Here is a 23,739-nt window from a genome sequence, read left to right on the forward strand (position 1 = left end):
TGTAGATTGTGACCCCCAATGGGGACAGTGCCGATAATGTCTGTAAAGCGCTGTGGAATTAACAGTGCAATCTAAGTTAGTAAAATAAATAAATAAAAAAGAAATAGCAAGGGTTTGGTTTTCAGGAGCAATCAGAAAGAGATGGGTGGGACTAGCCGCTACCATATATTAATACTTCTGAGTGGTACGGCCTATATAAAGTAGCCAAACTGTCTCATCTGGAACTGTGTGTGCAAGGTGAAAAGACTTTGCTTGTGTGGCTCAGTGGCTCAGTCTCTGGAGAGGCTGAGTGAAGGACTGACATCTAAACGAGTGAGCCCATGCTATACATGGCTTTGTATAGGGTGCTGGTCACACACAGTTTCTGGCTTACGGCTTATTAGTGACGCCCACACTATTAGATTAGGTGTCACTAATAGGCTGTAAGCCTATTATTCTATTGTTATTCCTCCTATTATTCCTCTTTTTGCAGCCTTTCTTTTAATTTTAGTATAGGGACTCGCAAATAAGAGAACACTTGACAAGGGTTGCCAACATTTTTTGGCCAAAATATCAACCAGTACCTCATGTTTATTATATATTTTTTTGCACATTATATTTTTTATTCAGAGTGTAGCCAAGCCCATCATTGTTGGCCTTGTAAACTATGGTGTGCACTTAGATAGTCCTGGGCATCCCACCTAATCTAGTAGTATGGGTGTCACTAGTAGGCTGTATGCCAGACACTGTGCTCTACCTATGTGTAACCAGCACCCTATTCCACACTTTTTTTGTGAAATTTTAATACTAAGCAATCACCCCCTCCATGAATTGGTAGGTTGTGAGTGGTTGTCTCATCAGTTTTTTGCACCTGTGTTGCCTCCACCTTTAGTAAGTGGGTTTGCGGCATCCTAATAGTGCATTAGTTCTGAGACCTGGGCAGGAAAATATTGTCACCCTTTTTGGCTGTGTCAATTCTTGAATTTTTGGTGGAATTTTAATTCCTCTTTCTGTGGCTTGACTTTTAGACTTTTCATTTTATTAGATAGTTAAATCCTAATAGTCTATGTGGCCGGTCTGAATTTTCAAATGCTTCTGATTCTATATGAAGACTTACAGAGGTTATATCCATAAGATGCATATGTAATCTAAAATAAAAAAAAAGTCATGCTTCATTGGATGCCATTTTGTAGGGGGATTCTCTTTTAAAAGAACTGGTTCTAGAAGAGGGTATCTTTTTGTAATTGGCCATATGAATTACGCCAACCCAGCTACAATGAAAAACTAAATGTCAAGTTCTATGTTTTGTGTAGATGACAATCACCTAGAAAGATAAGAGATCAAAGTCACATCCAAGGGAAAATGTGTCATTTCACAGTTAGCACAGAAATTCATTGAGAGCTGAACCTATAATGCTGAACATATGTACCCAAGTCCTATTTCCTAATAAGCATTTTACTTGCTAGATCCCAAGAGCTTCATTTTTACATTAATGTTAAGGCACACATGTTCCACAATACATTTACATTACTTCATGGGATATTTTAAGGGTCAACACATATGGGAGCAGAGTTTATGTTGCAAAGACACCATCCACATGGCAATTATAGTGCTCGCTTGTTTCATCCCCACAGTTTTCACCTTTCTGGCAGTAATTCCGGAACACCAAGAAATACCAAACTCAGTGTTCAAGGATTAGCGCTAGTATAAAAGCAAGTGAAGGTATGCTTAATAAATTGCTCTTGCCACAGGTGATGCCTCGTTTCACTGGGAGGTTCATATATCACGGTGTTAATTCCAAACTAGTGTGACTTTGTCTACAGAGGATGCAGGTGGAAAGTAGTCCTGTGACTATATATATATGTCATAAATATTATGTTTCCAATAAAAAGCATCTTCTTAGCAGAAATTAGCTATTTTTTCTATAAAATTATACATATATAGTCTAAATTACAAATGTTTTTCTATTTGGTTCAACAGGTCATATCCAGATTTATGTCTTTATGGCTACAGGTTACTAAATACAACTCTAAATACTGTAGTTTGATTATGCATTCATTCACCATATTACTTAATACTTCTACCCTGTCACTTATCCAACTTTTTCCTCGGACTGAGTGGTCCACACAAAAGTGTGAAGACTTGTCTGATATTGATCCGAGTCATGGATCAAACTCGCCAATGTCAATCTATGGGTCCATGAGAAAATCAGTCAGCACCTTGATGCCATGATTGTGCTTTCTGTTTTTTTTGTGGACTTTATGATAGTAGACACTTGTGAAAACTACTGAGTATGGGAAGAGTCAGACAGACGAGGCTCGCAAACCAATACTCGACTGACCATTTGCTCTCCAGACCCAAGTGTGACAGCTTTATAAAAATGCATGCTGTCTTGCTCGGCCAGTCCAATGATTGAGTTGTGAGTCTCGTCCAAGTTTTAAGGCATTCTGACTGTTTCCTAAATCTGATGCAACTCTGATCAAACTCTGATGGCAAAAACTGACACATGGACCAAACTCTGATGACACTCTGATCAAAAACACTCATGAAACTCAAACCATTTTTGGCATATAAGAAATATCACTGATGTTAAATGAGGCCCTAGGAAATTATCTCCAAGGGATTGTCTCACAGTAGCACATTCTAGTTCAATTTTGCCTCTGGGCAACATACAGACATTTAAGGGCTCATTCAGACATCAATGATATCTCTTGTGGGGAAAAAAATGGTCTGAATTTGATCAGTGTTTTTGATCAGAGTGTTATCAGAGTTTGGTCTATGTGTCAGTTTTTCCCATCCAAGTTTGTTTATAGTTTTATTAGCTTTTTGTCTGAATGAAAAAATGAAATTATGGAGGTTTCTCAAGATTCTTTTAGCAAACAGAATGTGAAAAATGGACAGCACATGGATTTAATCCGAGTGCTTTCTGATTTTTTCATGCACCAGTAGACTTGCATTGGCAAATTTGATCCAAGACTAGGGTCAATATCGGACATGTCTCCTTGATCTTATGAGGGCCATTTAAGCTGCAAAAATACATGGCAAAATATATGGCCATGTGAATAGATCCATAGACTATCATAGGTGCAAATTCTATTTGTGAAAAACATGGATAGAACTCGTAAGTGAAAATCTAACATCTGAATGAATCCTAAGACATTCTATGATTCTCTTTTAAATCTTGGTTATGTTTTTCTAGAATGTTTGAGGGTGTCATGTCACATTAGCAGAGCCCCTGAAGTGCCAGACCAACAGAACTACCCCCCAAAAGTAATTCTAATTTCCAAAGTACATGTTACCTTATGTTTCCACTCAGGCTTCCAGCTGATTATCACACCTTATAGAGTGGTGGTCAGTACTTGGGCCATCACAGATCAGCCATACCAGTGGATCACAGTTTGTATGGCAGAGTAATTTTCCATCTCCAGAGTCACTGAGTAAATCTCTCTCTCCTGTAAAGTGTAAGCTCTTATGGTAAGCCGGGTCCTCTTTCTCTCCTGTAGATTGTATGCTCTTAAAGTCATTGAGGTTCTCTCTTTCACTCTCTCTTATCCTCCTTGTGACGCGCCCCTGGGCCTGTGTCACGCTGCGTTGCACACGCGGGAGCTTACCCGGAGCCGGATCTCTTGAGGGTTGTAGTCTCGTGGCGGTGACCCGGTCCGTGCCCAGGGAGTCAAACTGAGCGGCGATGTTTTAGCAGTAGATGTAGGACGACTACGCCACCCGTTGAATGCAGCTTCGGAGCTGCTGCTGCAGGGCAGACCGCTGAGGCCGGTGGTAGGATAGTGCAGCGTAGATGGTATAACCCCCAACGGGAGGGGTATGGCCTCAGGGCAGCCGACGTGGATGATGGGGGTAGCAGGAACCACTCAGAGACGGTACGGTGTAGTTCAGGGTCTTTACTGGTAACAAAGATAGACCCTCCCGGAGTACTGGCTAGCGATTGGGGCCTGGTCAGTCCTTGAGCAGATGGGATCTCCCCTGGCCAGGCGGAGTAGTAGGCCTCCCAAACTAACTGTACTCTTCTGGCTACCTTGCTAGAGGCGGGTAAAAGTAGCCCACGTCCCTGAGTGTGCCGTGTGGTGCTCACCCGTATGGCCGGTGACTCGGGGCCTTCTAGTAGCTTCCGCTCCACGACGGCGGTGCTGGTCCCATGCGTGTGACCGTGCCTTCGGGTTTCTTGGCCAGAGGACCTGGAATCCCCTGCCTGACGGATTCTGCTGCTGGGTAGGAGTTAGTCCCCACAGCCTCGGACTCCGGGTCCGGTAAGAAATCTTCTCAGTCAGGGCGAGCTCTGCAGCTGCCAGCCCCTGACTCCTTGTAACACTGCTCCCACAGAGCTCCTGATGTTTTGTTCCTATATTTGCTTCTTTTCTCTGTCTCTACTTCTTCTCTACTCACTAACACTGCCTCAGCCCCAGGTTTATATAGGGGAAGTCCTTCCCCTCCCAGGACTGGGCAGGAGGTGTGGCATGCATACGATTCCTGACCAAGAGACCTCCCACCTGCTCTCAGACATAACATTGCTGTTACTGTGGAAACCAGACCCCTGGGATGCCACACTTGCATACTTTGCAAACAATTTCAAGCTTTTCAGTAGTTAAATCTTCGCCACTACATTTCCACAATGACGATTTTTGAGTGTTTTTTACATGCATTTTTATCTCTTTTTTTAAACTGCATTTTTTGTCACTTTTTGGTATGCCATGTTTTTAAAATGCAGCCTTGTTTTATAAAATTCCTGTTACTTGGCTTTTTTCAGGTGAGGATAACATGTGTATTTTATCTGTAGATTTTCAACATCTAGTAGAATTCTAAGAGGAAAATCCAAAAACTCAGCGTATCTGCAAAAAAAAATTAACCTGTTTCGGATTTCAAATACGCACTGAACATCAGTTTACATTGTATAAAAAAAAGCACAGTGGGAATGAGATTTCCAGAAATCTCAACCACTTTGCTGGAACTGTATGACGTTGCATTTTTTTCGCATCAAAAATTCACCAAAAAATAATGGGAACATCAAATTAATAATGGCCGAACCTTTCATTCACAGTCGAAAGTGTAACTGTAGAAAGGTCGTTTCTTGTACAAAAAATAAATAGACTGACCGGTACTAAAAAGTCACTAATGTCTATTTTCTAGAAATAAAAGAAAGCAGATGAAATCCAGGCCATAAACTGTCTGCAAAGTAGAATCTCTAAAGATGTTGGAGCAACTAACATCTTTAATTCAGGAAAGGACTATTTTCACACATTGAAACCACCGAAAGGTTAAAAACCATTTTAGTTTACTTGAAAATGAACTCTTACTTGACTGCTTAGGGTAGGCTAAGAGACCTCCCATAGGCTACAACATATAGTTTTTTCCCCATTCTGCAAGCAATCAATGGAGTTCTCAACACATGGATCCCAAGATTAAAAACATCTGATAGGGCTCTCCGATAAATCATAGCATAAGCTGTTTGAGAGCTATACATTAAGTATATAGGAGGAGGCTTAACTAGCATTTCACGTAATTCAAAAACTATTTTCTAATTAGGAAAATTGTTTAACCCCTTAAGGAGTCAGGAATGTGGTCAGTATGATTACAGCCATACCAAACTTTTACCGTACTTTTTATTTCATGCTTAAAACATTTTTTGAGACCCATAACTTTTTTAATATTCCATCTATGGAGTTGAGTAAGGGCTTGTTTTGTTTGTACCATACGGTGTTTTTTATTGGCACTATTTTGGAGTAAATATAAAGTTTTGAGGGGACCCTGGGGATTTATTGGATGAGATGATCTAAACAAAAAATGGTAAATCTGCCATTTCAATATTTTTTTCTTTATGGTGTTTGACATATGACTGTTAATTAAACATTCTTTTGCTGGACTTTTTAATCTCAATTTCTTCATTTTTCAAGCTGGGAGAGGTGGTATGATTTAAACTTTCAGTTTCCTTTACTTATTTTTTGTGTATTTATTTATTTTTTTGTGAACTACTGTGTGAACTACTTTTTACATATTTTTTTAGTCCCCTTAGGGAACTTGAGCCTGACATTGTTTGGCTACTTGCACTATATAATGCAAGACTTTAGTAAAATTAGTGATCACCTATGAGGAGAATCAACGTGGTAGTGACAGGATAGGGACGGGGGACTTTAATACCCCTACAACTGCCATGTAAACCCAAAGTATCTTCAAAATTGAAATCCAATCAGGAGGGAGGGGGGGTTGATGGCAACCCAAAATGATTCCATATACAGTTGTGCTCAAAGGTTTACATACCCGGGCAGAATTTCCTTTCTTGGCATTGTTTCAAAGAATATGAATGATAACAAAAAAACTTTTTCTCCACTCATGGTTATTGGTTGGTTGAAGCCATTTATTGTCAAACTACTGTTTTCTCTTTTTAAATCTTAATGACAACCAAAAACATCCAAATGACCCTGAACAAAAGTTCACATACCCCAGTTCTTAATATCGTTTATTGCCCCCTCTAACATCAATGACAGCTTTTGTGGAAGTTGTGGATGAGGTTCTTTATTTTCTCAGATGGTAAAGCTGCCCATTCTTCTTGGCAAAAAGCCTCCAGTTCCTGTAAATTCCTAGGCTGTCTAGCATGAACTGCGTGCTTGAGATCTCCCCAGAGTGGCTCAATGATATTGAGGTCAGGAGACTGAGATGTCCGCTCCAGAACCTTCACTTTGTTCTACTGTAGCCAATTACAGGTTGACTAGGCCTTGGGTTTTGGATCGTTATCTTGTTGGAACATCCAAGTACGTCCCATGCGCAGCTTCCGGACTGATGAGTGCAAATTTGCCTCCAGTATTTGCTGATAATGTGCTGCATTCATCTTTCGTTCAACTTTTACCAAGTTTTCTGTGCCTTTGTAACTCACACATCCCCAAACATCAGCAGTTCACCTCCGTGCTTTACTGTAGGAATGGTGTTCCTTTCATCATATGCCTTGTTGATCTCTCGCCAACTGTATTATTTATGGTTGTGGCCAAAAAGTTAAATTTTGATCTCATCACTCCAAATTACCTTGTTTCAGAAGTTTTGAGGCTTACCTCTGTGCTATTTGACGTATTGTAGGCAAGATACTTTGTGGCATTTGTGCAGTAATGACTTTCTTCTGGCGACTCAACCATGCAGCCCATTTTTCTTCAAGTGCCTCCTTATTGTGCATCTTGAAACAGCCACACCACTAGTTTTCAGAGAGTCCTGAATTTCAGCTGATGTTATTTGTGGGTTTTTCTTTGCATCCCGAACAATTTTCCAGGCAGTTGTGGCCGAAATTTTTGTTGGACTACCTGACCGTGGTTTGGTTTTTACAGAGCCCCTGATTTTCCATTTGTTAGTCAAAGTTTGAATGCTGCTGACTGGCATTATCAATTCCTTAGATATTTTTTTGTATTCCTTTCCTGTGTTATACAGTTCAACAACCTTTTCCCGTAGATCCGTTGACAATTCTTTTGCTTTCCCCATAACTCACAACCCAGAAACATCAGTGGCTGGATGAAAGATGCAAGAGTCTGTCTCGAACCCAGAAACTCACTCAGCTTTTATGCACACACACTGACAAGCAAACAGGTCACAGGTGAGGATGTTACCTTTACACCTTTACACCTGCACCCAAGCTGTGATGTATTTATCATTCATATATACATCAAAAGTTACCATGGGCTTAATTGGGGAATAGTATAGGTACATTTTTTACATGTAGCATTTCCTCATATTAGCTAATAGAGTGGGGGTAATGTTGGGTCTAAGTAGACCTTACTAATCTCTTCTGCAGCTACATTGCAGTGAAGACCAGAAATTTTTAACCAAGAGGTATTCTGCTATTTTTCTGAATTTGTGCATTTCTATTTAGCAAGTTTACAATTGGAGCAAGCAGTTTCTTGGCCTAGGTATAGCAAAAGAAATGCAGGTAGACATTAATGACAGGTCAGGTGGATTTTGTTTACTTGGAGACAAGCTTGTCCCTTCAAGAAGTAACTGGCTTGAATGATTCACTGTTCTATAGCCAAATTGGTTCACAGACAAAAATAGTTGAACTCAACTAATTTTGTAGTGTTGAAAACAAATATAATGCTTAATTTTGCCACCAGAAACATTCTCAGTCGAGTCAAATGAGATAGAAGAGGGCATTTAGTGTCATGAAGCATCTTCTTCTCACAGCCCAGACTTTCTATCAATAACCTCAACTGAACCACAACTTATAACTAGTGTTGAGCGAACATGCTCGACACTGCTCGGTACTCGCCCGAGCATCACGCTACTCGGGATGTTCGGCGAGCAGCGAGCATTTCTGGGTTACTCGGGCGGGAGCTCGGGTCTCTGCCCTGCATGTTTGGCGCTCTTTACAGAGCCAATGAACATGCAGGGATTGCCAGCCAGTCACTGTAATGCTGAAGCCATGTTGGTTGTGGGCATTACAGTGATTGGCTGGCCGCACAGCGTCATCACCTCGAGTATTTAAAACGGGGCGCCGGCATCTTGGACACAGTTGCTCCGGATTAGACAGTGTAGGGACAGCGCTGCTGATTTAGGGAGAGATATAAACTGCAAAATAGTTATTGTAGGGTCTGTAAACGCTGCCAGAACAAACAAACAGTCCTTTTTAGGACTAATATCCATCCCAGATACCAGGCAGGCAGGCTGTATAGGAGACACAGTGGTTATACCAGCAAACGCTGCATTACAGTCCTGTGTGCTCCTGTTGCTGAAATTGCTGGACTTAGCACCAGGTGTCGGGGGCCAGGAAAAATCCTTTTTTTTCATCTAAATCCTCCTTTTTTTTTCCTCCTTCACACTGTACAAATACACGTCTTATTAACCTTTTGGTGTGTCCCCCCCCCCAAAAAAAAGCGTGTCTCTGATTTTTCAGACACAAATATAACTGTTGAAAATAGTCTGGTGTAGGCTAGAGAAACAGAAGTGTTGTTTTGCACTTCCACGGTTCAAATCTCTGTATTATCCATTTTGGGCCATTTGTATCTAAAAAAAAGACAGTTTGAGTGTGTCGCTCACTGTTCAGCCGCAAATATCTCTATTTAAAAAAGTGTGGTATACCCCAGTAAACAATAACTGTGGTTTTGCCATCTCACGGTAAAAAATCTCTATTATTCAGCTTTTGGAATTTTTTTCCGTAAAGAAAAACAGTAGTGTCTCCTGACTGTTGTGACACAAAAATATATCTGTTGAAAATAGTCTTGTGTAGGCCCGACATCCCAGTGTGGTTTCGCAGTTCCACGGGTCAAATCGCTGTACTATCCAGTTTTGGGCCTTTGGTATCTAAAAAAAAGCAGTTTGAGTGTGTCGCTCACTGTTCAGCCGTAAATATCTCTATTTTAAAAAGTGTGGTATACCCCAGTAAACAATAACTGTGGTTTTGCCATCCCACGGTAAAAAATCTCTATTATTCAGCTTTTGGTAGTTTTTTCCGTAAAGAAAAACAGTAGTGTCTCCTGACTGTTGTGACACAAAAATATATCTGTTGAAAATAGTCTTGTGTAGGCCCGACATCCCAGTGTGGTTTCGCAGTTCCACGGGTCAAATTGCTGTACTATCCAGTTTTGGGCCTTTGGTATCTAAAAAAAAAGCAGTTTGAGTGTGTCGCTCACTGTTCAGCCGTAAATATCTCTATTTAAAAAAGTGTGGTATACCCCAGTAAACAATAACTGTGGTTTTGCCATCCCATGGTAAAAAATCTCTATTATTCAGCTTTTGGAATTTTTTTCCGTGAAGAAAAACAGTAGTGTCTCCTGACTGTTGTGACACAAAAATATATCTGTTGAAAATAGTCTTGTGTAGGCCCGACATCCCAGTGTGGTTTCGCAGTTCCACGGGTCAAATCGCTGTACTATCCAGTTTTGGGCCTTTGGTATCTAAAAAAAAAGCAGTTTGAGTTTGTCGCTCAATGCTCAGCAGCAAATATCTCCATTTAAAAAAGTGTGGTATACCCCAGTAAACAATAACTGTGGTTTTGCCATCCCATGGTAAAAAATCTCTATTATTCAGCTTTTGGTAGTTTTTTCCGTAAAGAAAAACAGTAGTGTCTCCTGACTGTTGTGACACAAAAATATATCTGTTGAAAATAGTCTTGTGTAGGCCCGACATCCCACTGTGGTTTCGCAGTTCCACGGGTCAAATTGCTGTACTATCTAGTTTTGGGCCTTTGGTACCTAAAAAAAAAGCAGTTTGAGTGTGTCGCTCACTGTTCAGCCGCAAATTTCTCTATTTAAAAAAGTGTGGTATACCCCAGTAAACAATAACTGTGGTTTTCCTCTTCCACGGTTCTAATCTACTCTTTATTACCCTTTTTCCATTGATAGTGCAAGTGTAAGCTATTTTACTTCATTTACAATGGGCAAGGCGCGTGGCAAGGGACGTGGAAGTGGACGTTCTGGTGATGGTTCATGCAGAGGACGGTGCCGTGGCCAAGGTGAAAATGTGCCACAACCATCAGCCACATCTTCTCGCTACAACTTCTTGACCGAATTACTAGGGAAGCACAGAACAACACCAGTATTGAGAACTGATCAGTGTGAACAGGTTATTAATTGGATAGCAGATATTACTTCCAGTTACCTTGGCACCACCACCTCCGGTCTGTCTTCCACACGGTCAACTCTTAGTAGCCGTGAGTCTCGACCGCATTCTCCTCCTCACCCTGATGCTCCTTCCTCCCACCATGCCGAGTGTCGTCAGACAGCAAGTGATCCCACACTTGGACACTCTGAAGAGCTGTTCATTGGTCCATTTCCATATTTGGGCCCCTCGCCTGATACGCTTGAATTGGTGGAAGAGGAGATCCCATGTTGCGATGCCCAAATATTTGAACAGCCACGGCCTCAGGAAGTCGACGTTGGCAATCTGTCACAAGAGGTGGACGATGACGAGACACAATTGAGAGGAAGTGAGGAGGAGGATCGTGGTGCGCAAGTGAAAGAGGAGGAGGTGGTGGATGATCTAGTAACTGACCCAACGTGGAAGGAGGACATGCAGAGTGAGGCCAGCAGCAGACAGGGGGAGGGAGGCAGAGTACCCCAACAGGCAGGAAGAAGCAGTGAGGTGGCCGCAGACAGAAGGCAGGCAACCGTTCCCCGTAACACCAACACGAGCGACGTTGCCAGTACAAGCGGTAGGCCTTCCAGAATCTGGAATTTTTTTACAGACTCTGCTGATAACCCCAAAAAGGCCATATGTTCCACCTGCCATGCCAGCATCAGCAGGGGTGACAAAACTACCAGCCTGACCACCACCAGCATGATCAGGCACATGGCAGCAAAGCACCCGACTTTGTGGGGCGAAACCCAGGGTCCACAACCAGTGTCAGCGGGTGTCACCACTGCTTCTTCCACTGTTGTGCGTGCAATATAACCCCCTGTTGTGTGTGCAAGGCAATCCCCTGTCCATACTGCATGTAAAGATGCCCCCTCCTCTCAGTCTTCACTTGTTATGGCAGTTTCTCAAGAAACAGCATCAATGTCCACGTCCACGTCTCACCACAGCGTTCAATTGTCCATATCCCAGACCTTTGAACGAAAGCGGAGATTCGCTGCTAACGCCCCACAGGCCACAGTCCTAAATTCGCACATTTCACGACTGCTTGCATTGGAAATGCTGCCTTTTAGGCTGGTGCAGACAGAATCCTTCCGCAATCTTATGGTGGTGGCCGTCCTCGGTACTCGGTCCCCAGCCGACACTATTTTGCCCGGTGTGCCATCCCCGCACTACACAAGCACGAGTCCCAAAGCATCTGCCATGCCCTCAACAACGCAGTTACTGGGAGAGTCCACCTGACAACGGACACGTGGACAAGTGCTTGTGGCCAGGGACGGCACATCTCTCTGATGGCACACTGGGTAAACATAGTGGTAACCGGGACCCAGTCGGACCTTGGGACGGAACACATCCTCCCCACACCGAGGATTGCGGGCCCTATGTCAGTCAGAGTTGCCCCCACAGTGTACAGCTCCTGTGCATCCTCCTCCTCCTCCTCATGTTCAGCCTCCATCTCAGATATCACCACATCAGTTACAAGCTGGAAGCATTGCAGTACTGACTCCGCCAAGCGGCAACAGGCTGTGCTGAAACTCATAAGCTTAGGTGATAAACCTCACACTGCTTGTGAGTTGTGGACAGCTGTGAAAGAGCAGGCAGATCTGTGGCTGATACCTCTGAACCTACATCCCGGCATGGTCGTGTGTGACAATGGCAGTAACCTGGTGGCGGCTCTGAGGCAAGGTGAGATCACACACGTACCATGCCTGGCTCATGTGCTTAACCTCGTGGTTCAGCAGTTTCTTAAATCGTACCCCGAGTAGCCAGATCTGCTCGTGAAAGTACGCCGCCTGTCAGCTCATTTTCGCACGTCGGCTACAGCTTCCGCCGCCCTTGCTGTGTTGCAGCAGCGTTTGCAGCTTCCGGCACACCGACTGGTGTGTGATGTCCCCACATGTTGGAACTCTACCCTCCACATGTTGCAAAGGATTTGTGAGCAGAAGAGAGCAGTTGTGGAGTACCAGCTGCAACAAGGCCGTCGATATTCAGGTCAGACTCCACACATAAGACCTCAGGAGTGGACCTGGATTTCTGACATATGTGCCATCCTGACAAACTTTGAGGAGGCCACCAAGATGGTGAGTGGCGATGACGCCATCATTAGTGTCAGCATCCCACTTGTCTGTCTTTTGCAACGCTCTCTGCAGAGAATTAAAGAGGAGGCATTGCAGCCAGAGTATGATGAGATGGATCAAGAAGCCGTAGCGGGCGATTACACACAGCCCTGCCTCATCTCATCCCAACGTGCATTGGTGGACAAGGAGGGAGACGAGGAGGAGGAGGAAGAACAGGATCTGCTATCATGCGTTGTACACGGTAGTACCTGTACAAGTGTCATACCGTCGATTCAGCGTGGGTGGCCTGAGGACATGGGGGAGGAGGAAGAGGAGCAGGAGGAGGAGGAGGAGAGCATGGTCAGTCGTCATCTTGGTAAGGACACGGAAATCTTGCCCGTTAACCATGACCCTCGCGTTGTCAAAATGTTGGGTGACAGTCATTACTGGTTGGTGACACTTGTAGACCCCCGCTACAAGGAGAACTTTCACTCTCTTATTCCTGAGGTGGAGAGGTCTACAAAAATGGGGCAATACCAGAAGGCCCTTGCTGCAGAACTCTTAAAAAAATTCCCATCTGAACACGCTAGCGGCAGAGGTCACAGTTCGTTGCCCAAACAAGGCGTACAGGCGAGAGAGATGCAACTCCAATCCAGCAGAGGCAGGGGAACACTGTCAACGTTCTGGGACAGTTTTCTGACACCCGCCCAGCTTACAGGCCCTGAGGCGCGGGGTACTCTCACAAGGAGTGGAAAGTTTCAAAAGATGGTGATGGAGTACCTTGCCGATCGTACCAGCGTCCTCCGTGTTTCTTCTGTGCCTTTTAATTATTGGGTATCCAAGCTTGACACTTGGAATGAACTCGCTCTGTACGCCTTGGAGGTCCTGGCCTGCCCTGCCGCTAGCGTGTTATCGGAGCGTGTTTTTAGTGCCGCTGGGGGAATTATAACTGATAAGCGCACTCGCCTGTCAACTGACAATGCTGACAAGCTGACCCTTATCAAAATGAACAAGGGCTGGATTGGGCCAGACTTTTTATCACCACCAAATGACAGCAGAGTAACATAAAGTCAAATCCACTGTGTTATTTCGGGAGGTGTATTCACATGCACCGCTTCACACCCACACATGGGTATACGCTTCCTCGTTTCGGCTGTTTAATCTTCTTCTCCTTATCCTCAGCCTCCACCAACACTATACCACCAGGGTGCCAGCATTGCAAGTTCCTCCGTCCTTATTTTTGGCAGCTTTTGCTTGCAAGGCATAAGCAAATACTATGGGACTCCCACTCCCCAATAATGGGACTTATGTTTGTAATATGCTGTACTGCATGGCTCTTGTAAGGGGCATTGCAAGTTGCTCCGTCCTAATTTTTGGCAGCTTTTGCTTGGAAAGCATAAGCAAATACTATGGGACACACACTCCCCAATAATGGGACTTATGTTTGTAATATGCTGTACTGCATGGCTCTTGTAAGGGGCATTGCAAGTTGCTCCGTCCTAATTTTTGGCAGCTTTTGCTGGGAAAGCATAAGCAAATACTATGGGACACCCACTCCCCAATAATGGGACTTATGTTTGTAATATGCTGTACTGCATGGCTCTTGAAAGGGGCATTGCAAGTTGCTCCGTCCTAATTTTTGGCAGCTTTTGCTGGGAAAGCATAAGCAAATACTATGGGACACCCACTCCCCAATAATGAAACTTATGTTTGTAATATGCTGTACTGCATGGCTCTTGTAAGGGGCATTGCAAGTTGCTCCGTCCTAATTTTTGGCAGCTTTTGCTGGGAAAGCATAAGCAAATACCATGCGACACCCACTCCCCAATAATGGGACTTATGTTTGTAATATGCTGTACTGCATGGTTCTTGTAAGGGGCATTGCAAGTTGCTCCGTCCTAATTTTTTGCAGCTTTTGCTGGGAAAGCATAATCAAATACCATCGGACACCCACTCCCCAATAATGGGACTTATGTTTGTAATATGCTGTACTGCATGTGACGCGCCCCCTGGGCCATGAGTACACGTGTGTGGGATACCCGGTGCCGGGTCTCTGGGGTCTGTAGTCTCCGTGGCGGTGACCCGGTCCCGTGGCTCAGGCTGGTCAAACCAGTGGCAGTCTTTCTTAGGTTTTTAGGTTAATTGTCCGACTGCTGATTATAAGGTAGACCCTCCCGGGAGTACTGGCTAGCATAAGAGGCCTGGTCAGTCTGTGAGCAAGCAGGAGTTCCCCTGGCCAGGTGGAGTTGTAGGCCTCCCTCTCTGTCTGCACTCTTCCTGGCTACCTTGCTGTAAGCGGGTAGAAGTAGCCCACGTCCCTGAGTGTACCGTGAAGTGCTCACCCGTATGGCTGGTGACTTGGGGCCTTCCGTTAGCCTCCGCTCCACGACGGCGGTGCTGGTCCCTTGCTTGTGACTGAGCCTCCAGGCTTCTATGGCCAGAGGACCTGAAATCCCCTGCCGGCTGGTTTCTGCTGCTGGATATATAAGTCCTCACAGCTTCGGACTCCTGTGTCCGGTTCCTATTGTCTTCTGCCAGGGCGAGCTCTGCTCAGCTTCCAGCCCCTGGTCTTTAGCTCCTAGCTCCTACAGAGCTCCTTGCTGTTACTTTCCCTTGCTCTCACTCTGACTCTGACTGTTCTCTGACTCACTCAACCCCACCCCAGATCCAGTTTATAAGAGCAGAATTCTCCCCTCCCAGGATTGGGGCAGGAGGATATTGCATGTTTAAGGGATCCTGACCAGGAAACCCCCCACTTGCTCTCCGACGTAATATCTCTATTACTGTGGTGACCAGACCCCTGGGGTGCCACACATGGCTCTTGTAAGGGGCATTGCAGTTCCTCATAATTTTTGGAAAGCCTTCCAATCACTGCTTAGGCCAACAGTGCACGGGAGACCCAGTTGCTATAAATGGAAAAAAGGTTTAGTTTACGCCTTCTGACCTCCATGTCATTTCCAAGGGGCATTGGAGTGGCTCAAAATTTTTGGTAGGCATTGTACTCACTGTATGCCCTATAACTGTGTAGCCAAACCGCTCCTTTTGTTACAGAAACATATCATACAAGACATATCTGGTTGACTGGCCTGATATTGATGTGAATGGTCCCTGTTCCTCCTGCTCTTTCTCCTTTGCCACTACCTCATCCATCATTTATCACCTGAAGCTTTGTTTTAACGGGAGTCATAGAACTTGGATAGTAGCAGGAAAACATCCAGCAATCCTCGGAGGAGGTAGGATATGTGCCAAAACGCTGACAACCTCAGGCCTAGCCGCTACTACATACATGCGCTTGCATTACAACAAAACAAAGCAGATGCTAACTTCTATCATCCTCATCATGCTCCTCACCTTGGCACTCTCAACTCCCCTGATGGAGAAGCCAGGGCCCACCGGAGGAGTCTGATAGTCCGGTGGGCTCGGCCAATGCTGCCCTAAAGCAGGCCAGGCTAAGAAAAGTGTGGGAAAGGTTACCGGGACAAAGAGGGGTGGCTGGGGAACGAGTATGGACACCCGGCCACCCCCTGGAGGCTGGGGAGCAAGGGGGGACATCCGGCCACCAGGCGGCTGGGGACTGAGTATGGATACCAGGCCGTCGACACAGTCATGGCGTGGTGGCCAGATTCCGCCTCCACATGCCTAAAAGGCACAATTTAAAGTGCAAGCAAGCAAGAAGTATGGTATTGCAGCCTGGGGGTGGGTGGGTGGCAGGCTGCATACTTGCGCTTGCATTGCAAGGAATGGGAGAGGTACAATTGAACACTGCCCTGGGACAAGGACTTGAATGGGGATAGTTGCAAGTCTGCAATGACAGGTGCAAGGTGGGAGGCATCTTCGCATGTACCATGAACAGGGGTTTGGCATGCACACACTACAGCGGAATAGGCTCTCCTTCCCACTAAATGCACTGGGGAGGGCACAGGTAATATTTTGGTATACTCACTTAATCTTATGTATAAGGCACACCAGGACAAATATGGGCGGCTGGGGACTGAGTATGGATACCTCGCTGCCGAAGCAGCCATGAGGCAGTGGCCAGCTTCGGCCTCCTCCAAACTAAAAGGCCCCATTTCAAGTGCAAGCTATCAGTATGGAATTGCAGTCTGGGGGTGGGTGGGTGGCAGGCTGCACACTTACACTTGCATTAAAATAAAACATAGCAGATGCTAACTTCTGTCATCATCATCATGCTCCTCACCTTTGCACTCTCAACTCCACCGATGGAGAAGTCAGGGCCCACCGGAGGAGTCTAGTTCTCTGGTGGGCTCGTCCAATGCTGCCTAAAGCAGGCCGGGCTAAGAAAAGTGTGTGGGGGGATGTTCCAAGGAGAAATAGGGGCGGCTGGGGACCGTTTATGGACACCCGGCTGCCCCCAGGCGGCTGGGGACCGTGTGTTGACACCCGGCCGCTGGGCGGCTGAGGACCGAGTATGGACACCCGGCCGCCGGGCGGCTGGGGACTGAGTATGGATTCCAGGCCGCCAACACAGCCATGACGTGGTGGCCAGATTCCGCCTCCACATGCCTAAAAGGCCCAATTTCAAGTTCAAGCAAGCAAGCAGTATGGTATTGCAGCCTGGCGGTGGGTGGGTGGCAGGCTGCATACTGGAGCTTGTATTGCAAGGAATGGGGTAGGTACAATTGAACACTGCCCTGGGACTAGAACTTGCATGGGGATAGTTGCAAGTCTGCATCTTCTGATGCGGTAAGGATCACTTATGATGTGCACACTTCTAGACAGTGACCTGGGAGTCAGAGATGCTTCCAGGGGTCTTCCCCATGTTGTTCCCTTGTCTTTTCAGCAATTTATGCATGTGTCACACAGCACATGGCCAGATAAGGTTGTAAAATGTTAAAATGACATTTCCCGGTGAATGCATTTGTCATAGTTGAAAGCAATACAAAAGTGCAAAAACGCATAAAAAATGCTACTTGTGAACATAGCCGAAGGTGTGGAGGAGTATTTTTGTTTTTGGTCATTTATTTTAACTTATGCACAAGTCTTTTCCCTGGAAAGGATGTTCCTTAACATATTTCACAGGAAAAAAGTTTCACTTTCGTTTTTGAACGTTTTATTGTGAGCCTGTAAAAGTGGCTTAATACCTCTGACCACATTGTTGACAGCAGTGACCTGGGGGTCAGAAATGCTTCCTGGGGCGATCCCCATGCTGTCCCCATGTAATTTGAGCACTGTCACTATCATTTTGGGCACTTGTTAGGCTTTTAAAAGACTGCCGGGGGTGCCACCGCAAAAATGCTCGAGTCTCCCATAGACTAACATTGGGCTCGTTGCTCGGGTCGAGCACCCGAGTATCACAGCGAGCTCGGCCCGAGCTTCGAGCACCCGAGCATTTTAGTGCTCGCTCAACACTACTTATAACACAAAATGAACTGAATGATCTTGTTAGAGATTTGGATCTGTCCAATAGTAAGGCTGAGCTCTTAGGTTCCAGGCTATAGCAGTGGAATCTCCTAGAGGAAGATGTTCGGATTTCATTGTTTCGCAACCGTGATAAAGATCTTGTCCAATACTTCTTCATGGAGGGCAATCTTGTGGCATGAACAACATGAACAGTTTAATGGAAGCTCTGAAGATAAGTCATAATCCAGAATAATGAAGACTATTCATCGATTCATCCAAAACAAGCCTGAAAACTGTCTTGCTGCATAATGGCAATGTGCTCTCTTCAGTTCCAGTTGCTAATGCAGTCCTCATGAAAGAAACATGAAACAGCTGTTGAGGTGACTGAACTATGACCAACATTTGTGGCCCCTCTGTGGTGACTTAAAGGTGGTTGCCCTCTTTCTTGGTCTCCAGGTTCGATACCCAAAGTACTGCGGCTTTCTGTGTGAGTGGGATAGTCATGCAAGAGAATATCACTACAATAAAAGACTGGCCTCTCCGACATTCACTTAAGCCAGGGAGTAAAAAATGTCCTGCATCCAGCACTGACCCAGATAAGATTTTGTTACCACCACTGAATATCAAGTTGGGCCTAATAAAGAACTTTGTAAAGGCAATGGATACAATTGCAAAAGCATTCAAGTATCTCATTGATAAATTTCCAAGGTTGAGTGAAGCAAAGATAAAGGAAGGAGTCTTTATTGGACCTCAGATTTGTAAGCTTCTTCAAAATGAAGAATTTCTTCATTTATTGCAGGGCAAGGAAAAGGCTGCATGGGTAGCATTAACATTAGTGGTAATAACTATTTTTGGGGGAAACTCAAGAGGAGATAACTAAGAAGAGTTGTGGAAAATCTCCTCAAACATATAAGGATCTTGGCTCTAACTTGTCCTGAAAGGTTTATTTCTTACATTCGCATCTAGACTCTTTTCCACCAAACTGCAGAACAGTGAGCGACAAAAACGATGAGAAATTTCACCATGATATTCCGGCTGTGGAGAAAAGATATTAAGGAAAATGGAATCCATCAATGTTCGCAGATTACTGTTGAACTATTGTAATAGATGACCCAATGCAGGAGTACAAGAGACAAGCAAAAAAGAGATGTCACTGAATGAGGACCAAATTTTATAGAGGAATTTCTGTAACTGTTTATATCTGCAAGAGTGTTTACACACGTTTTAGTTATTCATATTGTTGATAAATCTCCTCTAAATAAATATCAGAAAATTGGCATAACAAAATATTCTGCATCATTATATATGCAAAAATAATAATACTTCAAAATTCTGAAACTTTTATGCATTAATTATATGTGGCAGTAAAAGGAAAACTCATTCATATCATAAAAACAGGAGCCAACTAAAAATTTTCATTGTCAGATTTGAATTCAGGAGGTCAAAATCATTAGGAAATGGCTCACTTCATAAGTGAAACTGACAACTTTTGAAAATATGTAGAACAGTGACCTGTAGATCACAACAGAGAAATTGAAGTCAAATCAATATTTGGTGTGACCGCCCTTTGTCTTCATAACAGCAACAATGCATTAGTTCTTCTAGGTATGCATGAATACAGTTTTTGTAGTAACTCAGCAGGCCATGGTAGAATGTTTAGATCACACTGGCTGATCACTGACAATGATCAGATGAATCTGCTGTCAGCCAGTGCTGGGGGCGCGGTTACAGTCGCCACTCTCTAGACACAGAGCAGCGCCACCCCCATGACCGAAAGCTACTGCGGAAATAAAGTTAATTTCCTCCCAGCAGTAGGGCTCAAAGAGCGGGCGCAGGGCATGTTCATAATGCTATTATCCTGCAGATTAACCCCATATCTGCAGATTAATAGTGTTTTTCAAGTGACAGGTTACCTTTAAAGGGTTGATATTGACTTTTAGGATTGTTACTTCTAAAAGGTGGCACTAGAGCTCTAGTCTTTATCCTCTCTGAAAAGACAATTTGCATATCACAGAACAGAGCCATCCACATATACCAACATCAAAACACAAAATTTATGAACTACCAGATGAGGCAGCCCCATGGTAAAGATGGAGATAGCACAGGTGAAAAATACTGATGAAACAACCACTCACGAACCTACCAATTCATGGAGGAGGTGGTTGTCTAGTATTAAAAATGCATACGAATTAGGCTTCTATAGGGCAATGGTCACACAGATAAGAGTAGTGAACAGTGTTTGGCTTACAACCTATTAGTGACTCCCATACTATTGGATTAGGCGGGCTACCCAGCACCCCACAAGGACAAAACACTCAATTTCCAAAACAGACACTAAACGATCTGGATGAACCCTGCAAAAGATGAAAAATGTGCAACAAAAGATGTATGTATTTATATGTATATACAAAGTACTGTATACGTATATATATCTATATATGCAGATATATAAGTCTATATATATATTTGCAGAAAACTAAACAGAAGCTGATCATGTAGTAAAGAACAACCCCACAAGCGGATGGTTTTACTGGTAATCCTCCATGAAGCTAAGAAATGAATATTCAATATTTTCCATTTCAGGCTCTTGACACTCTATTGATTAACTTTATTTTCCCAACAATTTTCTGACGGCTTAGTCGCTGTGGATTACATTTTTGTTTGATATCTATCTGGAGATTGGCTTTGAAAATCATGTAGAAAACCTTTGAAGATTTTTTTTTTGCCAATCGCTCTCAGATAGGAGTCTTTTGTTATTTTTAATGTAATGGCAGCTTCACATCTTTTGAATTAAAATGATTTGATGTCTTTACTGTAAATCCTCCTGGCAGGATAAGTCACAGCACTTAGGGGAACTTTTCTGAAATCGTAAAGGTGAGAAAATGATATAATCATCTTTGATCAGCAATGTTTAAAGAACATTTACGATTAAGAGTAGTTTTATTCTTGATCTTTTCTCTACCACGTTTATGATATGACTATGATTTTTGCAATAACGTTTTTTTTTTAACAGTTTTATAGCATTTATACTGTTAGATTATGTTTAAAGAGTAAGCATACTTTTTATGTTATTTTTTTTCTTTCCATAAATTAATAGCACACATGAAAATAAGTTTTGCGATATATGTTATTAGAGTCATCTGGTTCTTTCTTCTCCAGGGCAGATCATTTCCAGTATTTTCAATATTCTCAATTCACAGGTGAATACAGATTTTCTTATTAGGTCACGACCCCACTATCAGTATTTGGTCAGTATTCGGTCAGTATTTTATCTCTGGAATGGGAGCCAAAACCAGGTGAGGAACAATCAGAGAAAAGGTATAATAGAAAAAAGTCACAAATTCTGTATTTATCACCCACTCCTGGTTTTGTCTTCCACTCCTGAGAAAAAATACTGACCAAATAATGATAGTGGGGCCGTGGCCTTAATGAGATAGGAGATGGCAGTTGGTGCTCAAAAGCTTCTATGGAGAACTGTAAATGTCATTTCAGAACTTGCCACAAAATGTCTGTGTCCGCCTCTAGCTCCTCCCCTCTTCATAGTATTTTAAAAACACCAATGTCATCACTTATCTCTGTATCTTAGTTGAATACAGATTTTACAGCTATTACCCATGAATTGAGAGTGAAAGATCAATCGAGAAGAAGAAAGAAGCAGATTTCTTTGATAACATAGCTTTTAAAGAATTGGGGACCTTATTACTGTATTGAAGTTGGAATAAGGGATATTGTTGCTTTATTTGGGCAAGAATGGAGGATGTTGTTACTGTAAAGGGGTCAGAAAGGGGGGTATTATTACCATATAAGGGGCTAGATTAATCAACATTATTATTTTGAGGAAAGAACAAGGGACATTATTGCTGAATTGGGGACATTTTTACTATGTTGGGTCCAGAATGGAGGATATTAATGCTATTTCGGAGCAAGAATAGGGAATACTAACAATACATTGGGGCTGGAATGGGGGACTTTTTTTTACCGTACTGGGGACAAAATAGGGAACATTTTTACTGTATAGGGGCCAGAAATGGGGATATTATTATTGTAGTAGGTCAGGGGGCATTGTTGCTGTATTTGAGCCTGAAAACAGACATTACTATTGAACGTGAGCACTAAGAAGAGTTTTACTATTGAACGGGGGCCACAAAAGTAATCATATGCTTTAATACTCTATGGGAGCCATGCATTTGAACTATTCTACTATAAGAAGGTCACAAAAGGGGACATCACCAGTGATGACCGAGCACTAAAATGCTCTGGTGCTCGATGCTCGGGTCGAGCACATTGGAATATTCAGGTGCTCGACCCAAGCAACGAGCCCAATGTAAGTCTATGGGAAACTCAAGCATTTTTCAGGCGGCTGCCCCCGGCGGTCGAAGAGGGCCTAAAAATTGCCCAAATCGATGGGAACAGTGCTCAAATGACATGGGGACAGCATGGGGAAGACCACTGGAAGCATTTCTGACTCCCAGGTCACTTCGGTCAACAACATTGCCAGATGTATTATGCCACTTTTACTGACTCACAATAAAAAATACCAAAACAAAACCAAAATGGATTTTCCTTGGAAATATGTTAAGGAATATCTTTTCCAGGGTAAAGCAAAATAAATAACCAAAAACAAAAATGCTCCTCTACACCTTGGGCTATGTTCACACGTATCATTTTTGATGCGTTTTTTCACTTTTGCATTGCATTCAACCGTGACAAATGCATTTACCAGGAAATGTCATTTTAACATTTTACAACCTTATCTGGCCATGTGGTGTGTGAGATATCATCAGACACATTGTGTTTCATTTATGAAGGAGGGACTCTGAAAGTCACAAAGCCTATTTTTATAGGGCCATCAGGCGGCCTTTACTATTCTTAAAGGGCCAGCAGTCGGCCATCACTATTCTTAGAGAGCCATCAGCCGGCTATGTTTTATTGTTTCCATTACTAAAGAGAGGGTTTCCTATACTGTTATTGCGTATGCAGTGACTGGCAGGGCTGCCCAAAATTTGGACGCACCCGAATATCACTTTGAAAATTTGGATGCACCCCAATAACCCTTGGAAGAGACTTAGAGGAGGGCCTCCTGAAAACAATGTTCCCATTATTAGGAAGTGGGTCTCCCATTGTGCTTGCCTATGCAGTGAATGCAAGGGTTGCCAAAAATTGGGAGGCACTCAAATGCCCCTTGGAAGAGACGTGGAGGAGGGCCTCATAAAAAAATGTTCCCATTAGAAAGGAGCGGGCCTCCTATAATTGTAATGCCCATGCACTAAGTGTATGGGCTGACAAATATTTACCCCTGGGGGGTTTACATGAACATACTGTAAACATTTTTTTTTTACGGGCATCATAAACACTCTTTAAAAAAATTATGCGGGTGTTGCATCACAGACCACGGTCACCCTGGTGATATGGTGGTGGAGAATGAGGAGAAGGAGGAGGACAAGAGCAAATAGCCAAAATCAGGAAGCATATACCCATGTGTGGGTGTAAAGAGGTGCATGGAAATACACCTCCCAAGAAAAGACACTGGATTTCAGTTTATGTTACGCTGATATCATTTTGTGGTGTTGAGAAGTCTGGCCCAATCCAGTCCTTGTTCATTTTTATAAGAGTCAGCCTGTCAGCATTTTCAGTTGACAGGCAAATGCGCTTATCAGTTATAATTCCACCAGCGGCACTAAAAACCCGCTCTGATAAAACGCTGGCGGCAGGGCAGGCCAGGACCTCCAATGCATAAAGAGCCCGTTCATTCCACGTATCCAGCTTGGATACCCAATAATTATAAGGC

Source organism: Phyllobates terribilis, unplaced genomic scaffold (assembly GCF_046119375.1).
Source record: "Phyllobates terribilis strain yellow unplaced genomic scaffold, ASM4611937v1 Scaffold_13__5_contigs__length_258822181, whole genome shotgun sequence".
Taxonomy (NCBI): domain Eukaryota; kingdom Metazoa; phylum Chordata; class Amphibia; order Anura; family Dendrobatidae; genus Phyllobates; species Phyllobates terribilis.